Genomic DNA, 15,933 nt, shown 5'->3' with positions numbered 1-15,933 from the left:
GGAGACTTAGGGTTCCCCAAAAATAGTTTTGCGATTTTGTGTGAGAGTTCGATGGCTTCTGAAACAGAAGTTACAAAACCTAGTGGCGAGGGTCTTTCAGCCGCTATTAGCAGTGGAGGAAGTCCGATGGTTAACCCCTCCCGTATGGAGGTTAATCGAAGTGTGGGGATTCAGATAGCGGATGCTTCCGGTGTGGAGATTCAATCGCAAGTTGCCGTTACTGAGGCAGATCGCCTGGGACTTGAGGTTGATTCGGTAGCAGAGGGTGTTGGTTTAGAGTCATCAATCGTTCCAAAGAACGATGTGGGCAAGGCTCTTGTGCCAAACTCGGAGAAACTGAAAGATCCGATGTTTCCAAATACGAGTTGCGAGCCTTCGACGCCGATTGATAATGCTATCAGCACGAGTTGGTCTGATATTGCGGAGGAAGAGTATAATAGCTTCCTAAATCTACCAGATAGTGTAGTTTTAGCGCGTAATAGAGGGGAACACAAGCATATCGTCGAATTTGCAGATCCAGAAATGGCTTTTGTTTCTGACATACAAATGCCGATTAGGGATTCTTCATCCTCCCAAAGAGGAGGCGTCAGGGGGGGTGGAAGTTATCGTGGGGGGAGAGGAGGTCGCAGTGATGTAGGTGGTAGGAGATCTAACGAGCAGGTGGGCCAAGAACGTCGCTCATGGGCAAATATTACTGTTGCATCAAACCGTTCAAACATCAAACTCAGGTATATCCCTCCTACTACTTTTGAGGATATTGTTGTTTTAAATATGCCTCCGAGGACTGACCCACTAGAGAAATGGGACTCTTGCCTTGTGGGTTACTTTGTTGATAAGGGAGTGGGATACAACTATTTGCGTAACAGTGCTTTTGGGATGTGGAAAACTCAGGGCCTCAAGGAGGTTCTCACTAATGGGGATGGGTTCATGTTCTTTATTTTTTATACCCCTGATAGTTGCAGAGAAGTCCTTGAAGGAGGCCCATGGTATATAGGTGGCTATCTCCTTATTCTGAAACAATGGAAAAGGATGATGAAGCTATCTAAAGATAAATCAACAAAAATTCCTGTCTGGGTGAAGTTTTTTAACATCCCTTTGGAATATTGGGATCCTGAAGGTTTGAGTAGGATTGCCAATGCAATTGGACATCCCCTTTTCATGGACCAGCTTATGGCTCGGGGTAGTAGGGTGGCGTTTGCTAGAGTCTGCGTGGAAATTAAGGCCACCTCAAAACTGCCCACTTATTTCCAAATTAGGCATGATGATGATGCTGTTCTAATCAGAGTCGAATATCAGGGGTGTAGACACCCCATTTTTGACTGCCCTTAAGACTTGGGCACTACTGATGGTTTGCTCAGTGTTGAGAGATGTGCAGGGCAAAGAATCAGTTTCTTCGGCTAGAAGAGAGGCAAATATTTCAAAACACTTTGTTTAGGGTTTTGGAGTTGAAGAAAAGAGGAAAGGAGAGGAGAAAACTAGTTTGGGAGAAGTTCGGCATGAATCCGGGTAGAAGCGAGTCGAGCAGCCCTCGCTGAATCGGGCTTATCTGTCTGTACACTTGGAGTTTAGCTATGGGGCCACCACCATCGGAAAGCTTACATCCGGGGCTTCATTTTGCACTCACGAATCTCCTAGAGCCAAGTCCGGGTGGGGGAGATATGATCAGTTGAAGTCGGGCATCATCCCGGTTGGATCGAATTTGCGCGGCTTCACGAAAGAGGGCATAACGTTTTGCACAGGAGGAATTTTGATGCAAGGTTTGCGCCATTGGAAAGCTAACGTCCGGGGCTTCAATTTGCATACCCACCGGCCGTTTTTTGACATTGGAATCATCTATCGGAAATCTATTTTGCCGACCGGAAAAATATTATGCCGACCGGCACTTTATTTTGGCCGACGACCAAATGTTCTGGCCGATTTGCACCATTTGCACTCTCCAAGCCTAGTGCATCCCAGCTGTGCCAGTTGGAATGCACCAGCACACTCCCCCGTGCATATATGTTGCTATTTTGAACCCTTGACCACCTTTGGACCCCTCTTTTGCACCCTTTGCTCAAGGCTTCTTGAGGAAGCCTTGACCCCTTATCTTGGCTTCCTCAAGAAGCCTACCAGCTGTCTAAGCTTCTCCAATAAGCCTTGACCTCCCCTTTAAACCCCTTTGACCCTTTGAAGCTTGTCTTAGAAGCTTAGTATTGCCTATATAAGGGGCCTCTCCTCCTCCATTGGTGGAGGTTGAATTTTTGGAACAAAAAACCAGAGATATATAGATATATCTGATATATACATACATATATCCCTTCATCTCTCACTATATCTCTCCCATTCAACCATCAAACACCTTTGTTCTTGGGCCATTTCTTCATCAACTCATAGCACAACGCATCCAACGCCCATTCCAGCAGCTTGAGGCTGTTCTCCAGAGCTTAGGAGCACCTAAACTTGGTCCAAGAGGTGCTGGTTCATTGGTTTACAAAGGTGAGTCCTCTTCTTCCCTTTTCTAGCCTATTCTTGCATCATATCTAAGCCATAGTTTCTTGCATCTTTGGGCTCCGACCCAAACTGTAACTCATCATATTTTGAGGTCCTCTTCACGTTTGATTGAGGACCTCTTGCTGTTTGAGGACAGTAGCTTGCACTTGCTTCAATATCCTCCTTGAATGCCATAATCTTGCATAGAATTTTTGGCTTGCGTGTGATCTATTTTAGAGCCTGATGTAAACTGAAAATAGGCTTATTTTGAGCACCTCTTCAACATTGAAGAAGGGCTCAACACTGTTTGGGACCTCCATGTTATACTTGCCTTTATATCCTCTCTTTGGTCCCCATTTTTTGCATGCTTTGGCAGCCTATCATGCTTCTGTTTTTGGCCTTTTTACAGTTCTGTAAATATGCTTATTTTTGGTCCCTCTTCAATGTTGTAGAAGGGAATTTTTCAGTTTGGGCTTTGTATCTACCACTTGCCTCTTTGGCCACCTTTTGGCCCTTTTTCTTGCACAAAAGCTTAGCCATACCTATGTTTGTTTTTAGGGTTTTTACAGTTCTGTAAAGTGGCTTATTTTTGGCCCCTCTTCAATGTTGTTGAAGGGCCCTAACCTATTCGGGGTCAGCAGCTGTGAGTTGCTTCATAATCTCATGTTTAGGGCCGTTTTTGTATGCCATTTTAGCCCTATCTTTGCTTGCTGTTTGGCCATGTCATAAACAATAAAAATGCTTGTCTCAGAGCTGTCTTGCTTCTGTCTTCATGCTCCATGTCCATATTGTGCATGCTTTGTATAGCTGTAAGCCATTTCATGTGCCTAATCTTGCACTTCGGGATTCATTCCATGCGTTGAGTGTCGTTTCGTTATGTTTCGGGGCTGTTTTGCATCACCTATCGCCTCTGAAATTTGCATGCAAATTGTCCATGTTTGTGCCTTTCAAATGCGTCGAAAAGTTGCTTCATTACGCTTAAGTCTTGGACCATGTATCTATGCATGTTTGCATGTCATTTGCCTCCATGCACTTAGCATTTTCGCCACTGTTTTGGGCCTAACTAGAGCTGCCTAATTCATGTTTAAGACCATCCATTGCTTATTTGCATGCTCACCTTGCATGTTTGCTTGTATCGGCATGTTGCATCCTTAGCTCGTATGCCTAAGTTGCATTACATCTTGCATGCATCACCTTGCCTCTTGAGATGAGTATGATAGAGGTTAGGCCTCCTTGTGTGTTTATTTGGTTTGCATGCATTTTGAAATTGAAGTTGCACACTTGATTCTTTGGGCCATCATGCATGGAAATGCGTGATTGGTGGTCCGAGAATTGGGACACATCCTCCTTTGAGTCATTAACATGATAAGGAATGTGATGGGTGCATAAATTGCTTGAACTGTATTGCCATGCAAGATTTTGCCCTCTGCTGCTGTGAGTTGCAGGTTCTGCAGGAATTTATTGCCGGCCGGCAGTATTTATTGCCGACCGGCAGTCAATCGATGGCCGGTGGATCTATTTTGTGCCGGTGACTAAATTCTACTGCCGGTGGAAATTCTGCTCAGCCGATGATATCCCCCAGTGTCCTGAGAGGCATCCCTGAGACTTTGGCAGTTTTCAGAGGAGCAGAGCAGGGAAAACAGAGGCAAACTATGCATGGCAGTGCAATTCCGAGCCAGTCCTGAGCATGTGTTGCATCTGGCCCTCGCCCCGAGGCGGTTTACCGTTTTTCTTTAGTTTAGTTAATTTGTTAATTAATCAAGCAATTTGTAATATTTAATTAGCTTGCGTAGTTAATTAATTTGTATTATTATTTTGGTCCCTCCGAGTGAGGGCGTGTCTGTAATAAGTGTGTGTGCGTGGTGTGCATGTCTTCCAACCTCCACTTCTTTCTTCCCTTTTATTTACCTGCTTATGATGGTAGATTAGGGCACATTTATTTTAGCATACCTTATGCTATGCATGCGTGCATTCATGCATTTGTTGACATGCACCGGGCTCGGTACATCATACAAACTACATTGTACTTTTCAATTCCAAATTGAATACATGTTACTTGTAGCATTTCATATGCCATTTTAGGGTTAGCCGAGCCTGTTTAGATTGCATCTTTGCATGTGTTGCATTAGCCATTTTTAACATGAACTAGGATCATGCATATGATTACTGACTAGTTTCTGTTTTGGCTCGGAGTACTAGGTAAGCTTTTATGCTTTAGCATATCGCATACATGTGAGTGTTGCCATGACAGTATGATTACCATGAGGCTAGCTGCTTATGTGATATAACTGCTTGAATGCCTGTGGATGGAGGTTGAATTACCTAAATTGGAATAATGTATTAAAACTGTGAGTTTTAAGCCCACTAGATAGTGGCAAAATCATCTTCTCTAAAAGCCCACTTGAGAGTGGCAAAATCTGCATTTTAGTCTACTTGCGAGTAGCAAACCATTTTCAAAACAAACATGAAATGTTTTGTTCCAATTTGGGCGATTTGGTCTATACTTGTTTGCTGCGCGCATAACATAGTAATTCTAGGCTAATAATTGGAATAAGAACGCATAACGTTTTCAAAATCGGATATCATGGTTAGTAGAGGCCGGTCTTCGGACCGGGTGAAAGGGGGTGCTCATAGCTGACCTTCCCCGATCGTACCCAAGCTCCCGAGCCGAGACAACTCCGGTGATGACGGACATGTGGCCTTCGGCACCGAGTCAGGGTTTCCTAAATTTTCCCATTTTAAAAATATTTAGGTGGCGACTCTGTATCTGGCAAAGCAGTCCATGTTTGGCACTACTTTTTCAAAAATCTGTTTCTCAAAACGATTTGCCAGATTTGGACTCTTTGGTTCAGATTAAGAACCGTGACAACAAAAATCGCGAGTCCGAACTGTAGTAGCATGAGGCCCACGGGCGCGTCTACAGTTTCTGGCGACTCTGCTGGGGATTTTAGAGAGCTTGACTCGAACTCGTGATATCCTGTTTTGATTTCGCTTATGTGTTTCTTTGCATTGCATGTGCATTGGTGCGCCTAGGAACACAGTGTTTGCCGTCTGCCATTCCTGAACGGTTTGCTGGAGGCTTGCCTTGTCAAGGCATGTCCATAAGGCTGACCGGTTATGGGCTCTGACAGCATGGGAACACAAACCCCGGTTTTTACCGGGCACCCTTTTTGACCATTCGACCTAGTGCATATTTGGAATCCATAGTGACCATTCCAAACTAGGACAAGTTGCTTACCCGATGCTAAGTTGTTTGAAACCGCTGTGTGCATAGTGAAACCCTAGTTCCTGACAAAATAGGACAGGGAAACCCTACCCCAACATAGGGGTGTTTTGGCTCTCTCTTACTTGCTATGTGTTTTTAGAGTGTATCTCTATAGGAATGCATATACCAGTTTGCAAGTCTGGGCATCAGGCCTGTGGGCATCAGCATCAGTATTTGGGGAATCAGTTTTACCCGAGGGTATCAGTTTACAGGCAGATATTTGGGAAACAGTGATCAGTATTGAGTACATTCATCCTAGTATGCTCAAATCCGTTCCAGTGAAATTAGGCTGAGATGCTCTCTGTTTTCCCTTTTGCAAGGTAGTCCTGGAACCATAGCTTCAGAAGGCTCCGATATCCCCCGAGGTTCATCGGACTTGTGCTGATAGACTTTGTCAGGTCAGAGATTCAGTTCAAGGGTAATCAGGGCTAGAGAAGGCTAGTCAGGCACAGACCACCAGTACAACAGCTACCAGATCAGTGATCTTTGAGCAGTCAGGCTGAGATTTCCAAGCCTGCTACCGACACAGATATACCGGTTGTTCAGTTAGATTAGAACAATATGTCGAGTCTGGAAGAGATGGTGCGCCAACTCCAGGATAGTATGAAAGCCATGCAGCAAGACGCTGTCCGTCAAGCGGAATTCGCCAAACAACAGGCTATGGCCATAACCCAACAGGCAGAGACAATTGCCAGATTGGAGCAGCAAACTGGAGTATCTACTTCGCACCAGACTCCTCCCCCACCAAGAGTTCCCATACTCGGGGAGGCAACCCACGTCCAGGAGGATACTGACCTTCCAACGGGGCCAGCTCCGCCCCCGATCCCGCCTCAACTATCCAAAGCACCCACTCCTATCAATCAATCGGATTCTCCCTTCGAGTCCGAGGTGGACCCCATGGCATTAAAAATGAGCAAGCTTGAAAAACTGTTTAAGAAATCTCAAGGCGTGAAGTCCATCCCGGACATTGGAGACGGATACACTAACGCAGCCGTGACGCTGCCAGACCGGTTTAAGATGCCACAAATTGATCGTTTTGACGGGTCTGGGGATCCCATGGTGCACCTACGACTCTTTTCAGACGTCCTAAGGCCAATGGGCCTCACTAGACTGTAGAAGCTATCTTTATTTGGCCGGACCCTGTCAGGTGTAGCGGCCGCATGGTATGCCAAATTGGAGGATGACGTCAAGAGAAGTTGGGATGAGATGGCTGAGGCCTTCGTCGCACAATATTCATACAATACACAAATCGAGATTACGACCCGTGATCTTGAGACGATGAGGCAGGAGCCTAAGGAGAGCTTCTCAGAATTCGTGGCCCGGTGGAGGGCCAAGGCCTCAATGATGACCATTAGGCCAACAGATAAGGATCAGATACGGATGGTTGTGCGCAACCTCCAGCCCAAACTAATGCAGAAAATGATCGTGCTCCCCTTCCCTACCTTTTCAGATTTGCATGAGATGGGAGTACAGATCGAGGATGCTATGAAGCAGGGCCTCATTGACCAGGAGAAGGAGCAGCCCAGGAGGGCGTTTACCCGCAGTTCGAATGCGACCACCAGTGGTGATGCAGGTGCAAGATCTTCTGAAGTAGACATGGTTACCACCACTGCATCAAAAACAGCTATCCCATTCACCGGTGCATCCGGAAGTAGCTCACAAAAAATCAAATATCCACCTCGAGTCAAGAGGGTTTTCACCCCACTCCATATGCCTTTGTCAAAGGCTCTGGAGGTCTTACTTCGGAAAGGACATCTGAAACCGTTGGAACAACGGCCCCTACCCGATCCTATCCCTGCAAAACATGACTAGACTAAATACTGTGCCTACCACCAACAAACCGGTCATGAGACCGATAGATGCTTTCGTCTGTGCCATGATGTACAGGATTTGTTTGACAACAAGGTCATTGCCGCGCCAGCTCAGTAAAGTCTATCACCACTGGATCAGTGAACTCGAGGGATAGTACGAATATGTGATCAGGGGATGAACCACCTGTGGACGGCACTCAGTTTACTCCAGATGTGGCGTGTGGCACGCACTGTTTTGAGCATTTACGAATGCTGGTTTTTGTAGCTTCTGACTTAGGCGTTGAGTCAGTTTTGTGGTTTTGTTTTGAGTCTGTCTCTTTGTTTTGAGTCAGTCTTTTTGATTAAGGGTCTGTCTCTTTGTATCGAGTCAATCCTATTGTACAGAAGTCGGGTGATTCCGGGGGTGTTACTTCGGATATCACTATTTTGCTTTGTGTTTGTCCTTTTGAGTCTGTTTCTGCCAGGGAGCCAGTTGTGCCAACAGATTTGAATGAACAGCAGTGATTTTCACACTCTTGTGTTTACTTCTACCGTGTGCCAGTTGCGCTAGAAATTCTAAACGAGATGTCAATATTTGACTAGAAGCTGTGCCTTTTCTGTGCCTTGAAGTCATTGTAATGACCTAAGCTTTTCAAAACCTTTTTGAACACTGCGGTGATAAAAATGAAGAGGAAGGAATTCTTCAGATTTTGCAAAATTTGATCAAACTGAGGGAAAGAGAGACGTGATAAGCCCTTAATGAATGAGATCATGTTTGTTAATGTGAGTACTGAGAAGGATCCTGGCTTGATCCAGATTGGTCCCACACTGTCTTCAGCGCGAGCGATTTGTCGCTTTCTTAAAAACTTTCGAAAAATATTTTGCGCAGTCCTGTGAAGACTTGTGTGGAATCGCTCTTGAGATTGTGCAGCCTAGGATCGCTCTCAGCCTCAAGATTCTGTCCATTTGTTTTCAAACCTTGAACCTGAGTTCAGAACGTTCAACGGTCAACCACAACGTGAGGCCTGTGTGGCCAGATTCGAAGCAGCCCTCGGACAAGAGGCACCAAAGTCAGATCAAGAAGATCAGATCAAAGGAAGCTTGTAAAGCTAGATCAGAAGCCCCCCCTCAAACTAGGGGCAAAAATGTCAGATATGCTCGAAGAGCCGAAGATGGATCCTTCAGTAAATCAATACAATAGCCACTCTCCTGGATACGGATGGCTTCATAACCCTAAAACCATTTGGCATGGATTTGTTACACTTTTACCCTTTGAGAGGCTCGCTGGGCCGAAAACCCGGAAGGGCGACCCAGGCAAAAGTTAGAGCAAGAGAAAAGAACAAAAAAAAAAGGAAAAGAAAATAACAACAAGAATAAAAGAAAAAAAAGAGAAGAGAAAAAAAAAGAAAAAAAAGAAAAATAAAGAAAAAAGAATGAAAAAGAATGAAAAGAATTGAAAAGAAAAGAAAAACAAAGCTCGCAAGGTCGAAAACCCGCATCGGGCGCCTTGGCAAAAGTTAGAGCCTAAAAAGGAGAGGTTAAATACCCGAGTGTACCTTAACCCCGAACTACGTAAGGCTTGATTCCCATCTTTGGGATACGTAGGCAACTTCATTCTGAAGTCCAGCCGTGAAACACTTCAAATTCAACTGTGTCCATGTGATGGTTCTAGTCATCTTTGTCTTTTCTCTATCCGGGAGTTCGGTTGGAATCATCGCTCTGAGGACTGATTACAATACACTACGGTGCCATTCAGACAAGGAGCAACTTTCCGTTGCCATTCAATGCGCTGCGGTGCCGTGCAAACAAGGGGCAACTTTCCGTTGCCATGTAGCTCTCTTCGAGCAAGGGGGCAATTTTCCTCCAAATCCGAGGTTGTGCATCTCAAGAGTGGGTTCCGTGCTTGTTAAGCATTGGCCGTTTGCAAAAATAGTTTTTGAGAATTTTTACTGAAGCTGACTACTTTTCTCGAAAATTGTTCCATCTTTTCCAAAAACTGGACCATTTCTTGCACCCAAAAAAGGAAAATTTTCAGTGCTCATAGCCTGACTTGCATGATTTTCAAATAAAAAATCGAACAAGTATGTTAATCTAACTCTCATATTGGTCAAAATTGTTTTAGTAGAAAACCAAAACAAAAAAATGGTCAAAATAATGAACTAGGGGCACAGTTGAGTCAGGCTTCCTGTCTTTTCCCTGTTGTCAATGCATTTGCCAGAAAGGGCACTCTACTTGCCAGAAAGGGCACAACTAAAGTCAACAACAAAGGGCAGAAGGCTCTCACATCCTCCACGCAACGAGGTATCAAGCCAAGTGCGAAGCACGAATGGGAACGGATCAAGATATTCCACTCCTTTGTTTGGACAGATCTAATCACGTTCAAACTCCCCAGTAAGAGCATCGTCAACCAATGTCTATTGCAGATTTGCTGCACATCCAGCCGCATCGCAACCCCTCTGTGGGAGAAAGCTCACTATTGTGAGCAGAAGAAGAGAATCTAGCAGAATCCTTGGGGGCAAGAGCCCACAATTTCCAGCTTATCCATCAACCACCCAGGGGAGGGATGAAAAACGAGAGATTAAAGAATAGAGAGATGTGCGCTGAGAGAAAAAGCGAGAAAAGGGTTTTGAGAGAAATACCAAGCTTGAGAGCCGAGTGATGTGAGAATCACAAATAAGAAAGGGTGGGAATAATACCCGGTGAAACAGGCTCCCTATGCACGTCTGTGTGTCGTGTCTTTTGTTTTGTTTGTCTCGATTCTTGCTTTGAGTCGTTCCGAGCGTGTCTCGAAGTGTTTAGGTTGTTTACCTTTTGTTTTCCGTTGTTGAGTCTTTCTCGCTGTGTTCAGTCGTAGGCTCAATACCGGTTCGAAAACTCATCTCTCAATTTCAAAAATAAATCGTTTTGTGCTCAGAGTGCTGTGCCATCCTTCACGTTTGTGCAAAACAAGATTCTTTTTTCCATAAAACTGCAGGGTCCACCCCCGATAAGTGTGAACGGTGAAACCAGGACCTATCTGAAGCTATGATGGTTCCAGACTGCAAAGCAAAAGCAAAAGAGCGAAAATCGAAGTATCTGAGTTTATGTCAACTCCAGAAAATTCCGTGATTGTACTCCGGACGTACCCCTTCAGGGCCTTGCCAATGCTCTGAAATATGAGTGTACCTCTACCTCAAGCGCAAGATCAATCCTGCTTCAAGGTTATGCACTCTTCCACTTACATTGTTATGCACCCACTTCACTTGCATTGTAATGCATTATACCTATCAAGTTTCTTCCTCAGTCATGCACAATATTGTATGCACGGTTCATTCAAAGAAATTCCGTTTTAAGGTCATTCACTTTCGTGTATCAATCACACACACTCACTTTAGTGTATCAATCACACTTCATTCGCTTAGTGTATCAATCACACTTCATTCACTTAGTGTATCAATCACACTTCATTTGCCTTAGTGTATCAATCACATTTTACTCGCTTTGAGTATCTATCACCCACATTCTCATTTAGTGTATCAATCACACTCTCTTCACTTAGTGTATCAATCACATTTCTTTCATTTTGTGCATCTATCACACACATTCTCATTTTGTGTATCTATCACGCACATATTCGCTTTTGTGTATCTATCACACACATTCTCGTTTTCTGTATCACACTTTCAGTGTATCAATCACACTTCATTGATTTAGTGTATCAATCACACTTTGTTCACTAAGTGCATCTACCACACTTTGTGTTTACTTTTAGTGTATCAATCACACTCTGTTCACATAGTGCATCTATCACACTTTGTGTTCACTTTTAGTGTATCAATCACACTCTGTTCACATAGTGCATCTATCACACTTTGTGTTCATTTTCAGTATATCAATCATACTTTGTTCACACTGTGCACAATCACACTTTGTGTTCGCCTTTAGTGTATCAATCACACTCTGTTCACATAGTGCATCTATCACACTTTGTGTTCCCTTTTAGTATATCTATCATACTTGCTCAATAAGTGCATCTATCACACTTCGTGTTCGCTTTTAGTATATCGATCATACTTGTTCACTAAGTGCATCTATCACACTTCGTGTTCACCTTTAGTGTATCAATCACACTCTGTTCACATAGTGCATCTATCACACTTTGTGTTCCCTTTTAGTATATCTATCATACTTGTTCACATAGTGCATCTATCACACTTTGTGTTCATTTTCAGTATATCAATCATACTTTGTTCACACTGTGCATCTATCACACTTTGTGTTCGCTTTTAGTGTATCAATCACACTCTGTTCACATAGTGCATCTATCACACTTTGTGTTCCCTTTTAGTATATCTATCATACTTGTTCACATAGTGCATCTATCACACTTTGTGTTCATTTTCAGTATATCAATCATACTTTGTTCGCACTGTGCATCTATCACACTTCGTGTTCGCTTTCAGTATATCTATCATACTTGCTCACTAAGTGCATCTATCACACTTCGTGTTCGCTTTCAGTATATCTATCATACTTTGTTCACTTAGTGCATCTATCACACTTTGTGTTCACCTTTAGTATATCTATCATACCTTGTTCACTTAGTGCATCTATCACACTTTGTGTTCACCCTTTGTGTATCTATCACACTATGCTCACCATACTCGCTTAGTGTATCTATCACACGCTCAACTACTGTATGTATCACATGTTGCTTCATATAGTGTGTCTATCACATGCTCGCTTTGTGTATCAATCACACACGTTCGCTTTGTGTATTAATCACACACTCTCACTTTGTGTATCTATCACACGCTCACACTTTGCTTCATATAGTGTATCCATCACACTCGCTTCACCTTTTATGTATCTATCACACTATGCTCACTTTATGTATCTATCACACGTTCACTTTGTGTATCCATCACACGCTCCCTTTGTGCATCCACCACACACGGTTGCTTAGTGTATCTATCACATATTTGCTCAGTGTATCCATCACACTTGTTTCGCTTTGGGTATCTATCACACTTTGCTTTGCTTAGTGTATCAATCACACTTTATTCGTGTAAGCATGTCCATCACACTCTCTTCACTATGTGTATCTATCACACATGCTTGTCCACTTAGTGTATCTATCACACTTTGTTCACTTTGTGTGTATCTATCGCACATGTTCGTGAGAATTGCATAATTCTCTTACATCCTTTCTGCATGAGATGTAGTTTGGTTCATGTCTACTTGCTGGCATAGCATTCGCTTAAAATGTTGCATTTATTTTGCATAATTGCTTCATCACAGCTACATTCGCGCTATTTTGCGCATCGCACTATTTTGTGCAGTTTACATTCACGCTATTTTGCGCACCTCACTTGTACTTGTTAGTACATTGCATTGTTTTGAGTACAAACTGGCTTCGCGTGGCGTATAAGTCCAATTATCAAAGTCTTCCTGCATATCATTTGCATCCTGCCCCTGAACTACGCTGGTTTGATTCCTTGGAAAGGGATACGTAGGCAGCTTGTGGGCACAACCATTTATTTATCGGTATTTTGTTTGTTTGTCCAAGTCTTCGGCCTTGTCAAAAATGGGTCGTCTCTGGGCTTTGACATTCACTCCCGTCATTGTTATGACTTTGGAGTTCTGTCAAAGAGGGGCAACTGTAGACACCCCATTTTTGACCGCCCTTAAGACTTGGGCACTACTGATGGTTTGCTCGGTGTTGAGAGATGTGCCGGGCAAAGAATCAGTTTCTTCGGCTAGAAGAGAGGCAAATTTTTCAAAACACTTTGTTTAGGGTTTTGGAGTTGAAGAAAAGAGGAAAGGAGAGGAGAAAACTAGTTTGGGAGAAGTTCGGCATGAATCCGGGTAGAAGCAAGTCGAGCAGGCCTCGCTGAATCAGGCTTATCTATCTGTACACTTGGAGTTTAGCTATGGGGCTACCACCATCGGAAAGCTTACTTCCGGGGATTCATTTTTCACTCAAGAATCTCCTAGAGCCAAGTCCGGGTGGGGGAGATATGATCAGTTGAAGTCGGGCATCATCCCGGTTGGATCGAATCTGCACGGCTTCACGAAAAAGGGCATAACTTTTTGCACAGGAGGAATTTTGATGCAAGGTTTGCGCCATTGGAAAGCTAACTTCTGGGGCTTCAATTTGCATAGCCATCAGCCGTTTTTTGACATTGGAATTATCTATCGGAAATCTATTTTGCTGACCGGCAAAATATTATGCCGACCGGCACTTTATTTTGGCCGACGACCAAATGTTCTGGCCGGTTTGCACCATTTGCACTCTCCAAGCCTGGTGCATCCCAGCTGTGCCAGTTGGAATGCACCAGCACACTCCCCCGTGCATATATGTTGCTATTTTGAACCCTTGACCACCTTTGGACCCCTCTTTTGCACCCTTTGCTCAAGGCTTCTCGAGGAAGCCTTGACCCCTTATCTTGGCTTCCTCAAGAAGCCTACCAGCTGTCCAAGCTTCTCCAATAAGCCTTGACCTCCCCTTTAAACCCCTTTGACCCTTTGAAGCTTGTCTTAGAAGCTTAGTATTGCCTATATAAGGGGCTTCTCCTCCTCCATTGGTGGAGGTTGGATTTTTGGAACAAAAAACCAGAGATATATAGATATATCTGATATATACATACATATATCCCTTCATCTCTCACTATATCTCTCCCATTCAACCATCAAACACCCTTGTTCTTGGGCCATTTCTTCATCAACTCATAGCACAAGGCATCCAACGCCCATTCTAGCAGCTTGAGGCTGTTCTCCAGAGCATAGGAGCACCTAAACTTGGTCCAAGAGGTGCTGGTTCATTGGTCTACAAAGGTGAGTCCTCTTCTTCCCTTTTCTAGCCTATTCTTGCATCATATCTAAGCCATAGTTGCTTGCATCTTTGGGCTCCGACCCAAACTGTAACTCATCATATTTTGAGGTCCTCTTCATGTTTGATTGAGGACCTCTTGCTGTTTGAGGACAGTAGCTTGCACTTGCTTCAATATCCTCCTTGAATGCCATAATCTTGCATAGAATTTTTGGCTTGCGTGTGATCTGTTTTAGAGCCTGATGTAAACTGAAAATAGGCTTATTTTGAGCCCCTCTTCAACATTGAAGAAGGGCTCAACACTGTTTGGGACCTCCATGTTATACTTGCCTTTATATCCTCTCTTTGGTCCCCATTTTTTGCATGCTCTGGCAGCCTATCATGCTTCTGTTTTTGGCCTTTTTACGGTTCTGTAAATATGCTTATTTTTGGTCCCTCTTCAATGTTGTAGAAGGGAATTTTTCAGTTTGGGCTTTGTATCTACCACTTGCCTCTTTGGCCACCTTTTGGCCCTTTTTCTTGCACAAAAGCTTAGCCATACCTATGTTTGTTTTTAGGGTTTTTACAGTTCTGTAAAGTGGCTTATTTTTTGCCCCTCTTCAATGTTGTTGAAGGGCCCTAACCTATTCGGGGTCAGCAGCTGTGAGTTGCTTCATAATCTCATGTTTAGGGCCGTTTTTGTATGCCATTTTAGCCCTATCTTTGCTTGCTGTTTGGCCATGTCATAAACTGTAAAAATGCTTATCTCAGAGCTGTCTTGCTTCTGTCTTCATGCTCCATGTCCATATTGTGCATGCTTTGTATAGCTGTAAGCCATTTCATGTGCCTAATCTTGCACTTCGGGATTCATTCCATGCGTTGAGTGTCGTTTCGTTATGTTTCGGGGCTGTTTTGCATCACCTATCGCCTCTGAAATTTGCATGCAAATTGTCCATGTTTGTGCCTTTCAAATGCGTCGAAAAGTTGCTTCATTACGCTTAAGTCTTGGACCATGTATCTATGCATGTTTGCATGTCATTTGCCTCCATGCACTTAGCATTTTGGCCACTGTTTTGGGCCTAACTAGAGCTGCCTAATTCATGTTTAAGACCATCCTTTTCTTATTTGCATGCTCACCTTGCATGTTTGCTTGTATCGGCATGTTGCATCCTTAGCTCGTATGCCTAAGTTGCATTGCATCTTGCATGCATCACCTTGCCTCATGAGATGAGTATGATAGAGGTTAGGCCTCCTTGTGTGTTTATTTGGTTTGCATGCATTTTGAAATTGAAGTTGCACACTTGATTCTTTGGGCCATCATGCATCGCAATGCGTGATTGGTGGTCCGAGAATTGGGGCACATCCTCCTTTGAGTCATTAACATGATAAGGAATGTGATGGGTGCATAAATTGCTTGAACTGTATTGCCATGCAAGATTTTGCCCTCTGCTGCGGTGAGTTGCAGGTTCTGCAGGAATTTATTGCCGGCCGGCAGTATTTATTGCCCACCGGCAGTCAATCGATGGCCAGTGGATCTATTTTGTGCCGGTGACTAAATTCTACTGCCGGTGGAAATTCTGCTCAGCCGATGATATCCCCCAGTGTTCTGAGAGGCATCC

This window comes from Camellia sinensis, chromosome 6, assembly GCF_055761805.1.
Source record: "Camellia sinensis isolate YWXY chromosome 6, ASM5576180v1, whole genome shotgun sequence".
Classification (NCBI taxonomy): domain Eukaryota; kingdom Viridiplantae; phylum Streptophyta; class Magnoliopsida; order Ericales; family Theaceae; genus Camellia; species Camellia sinensis.
This window is presented reverse-complemented; position numbering follows the sequence as displayed.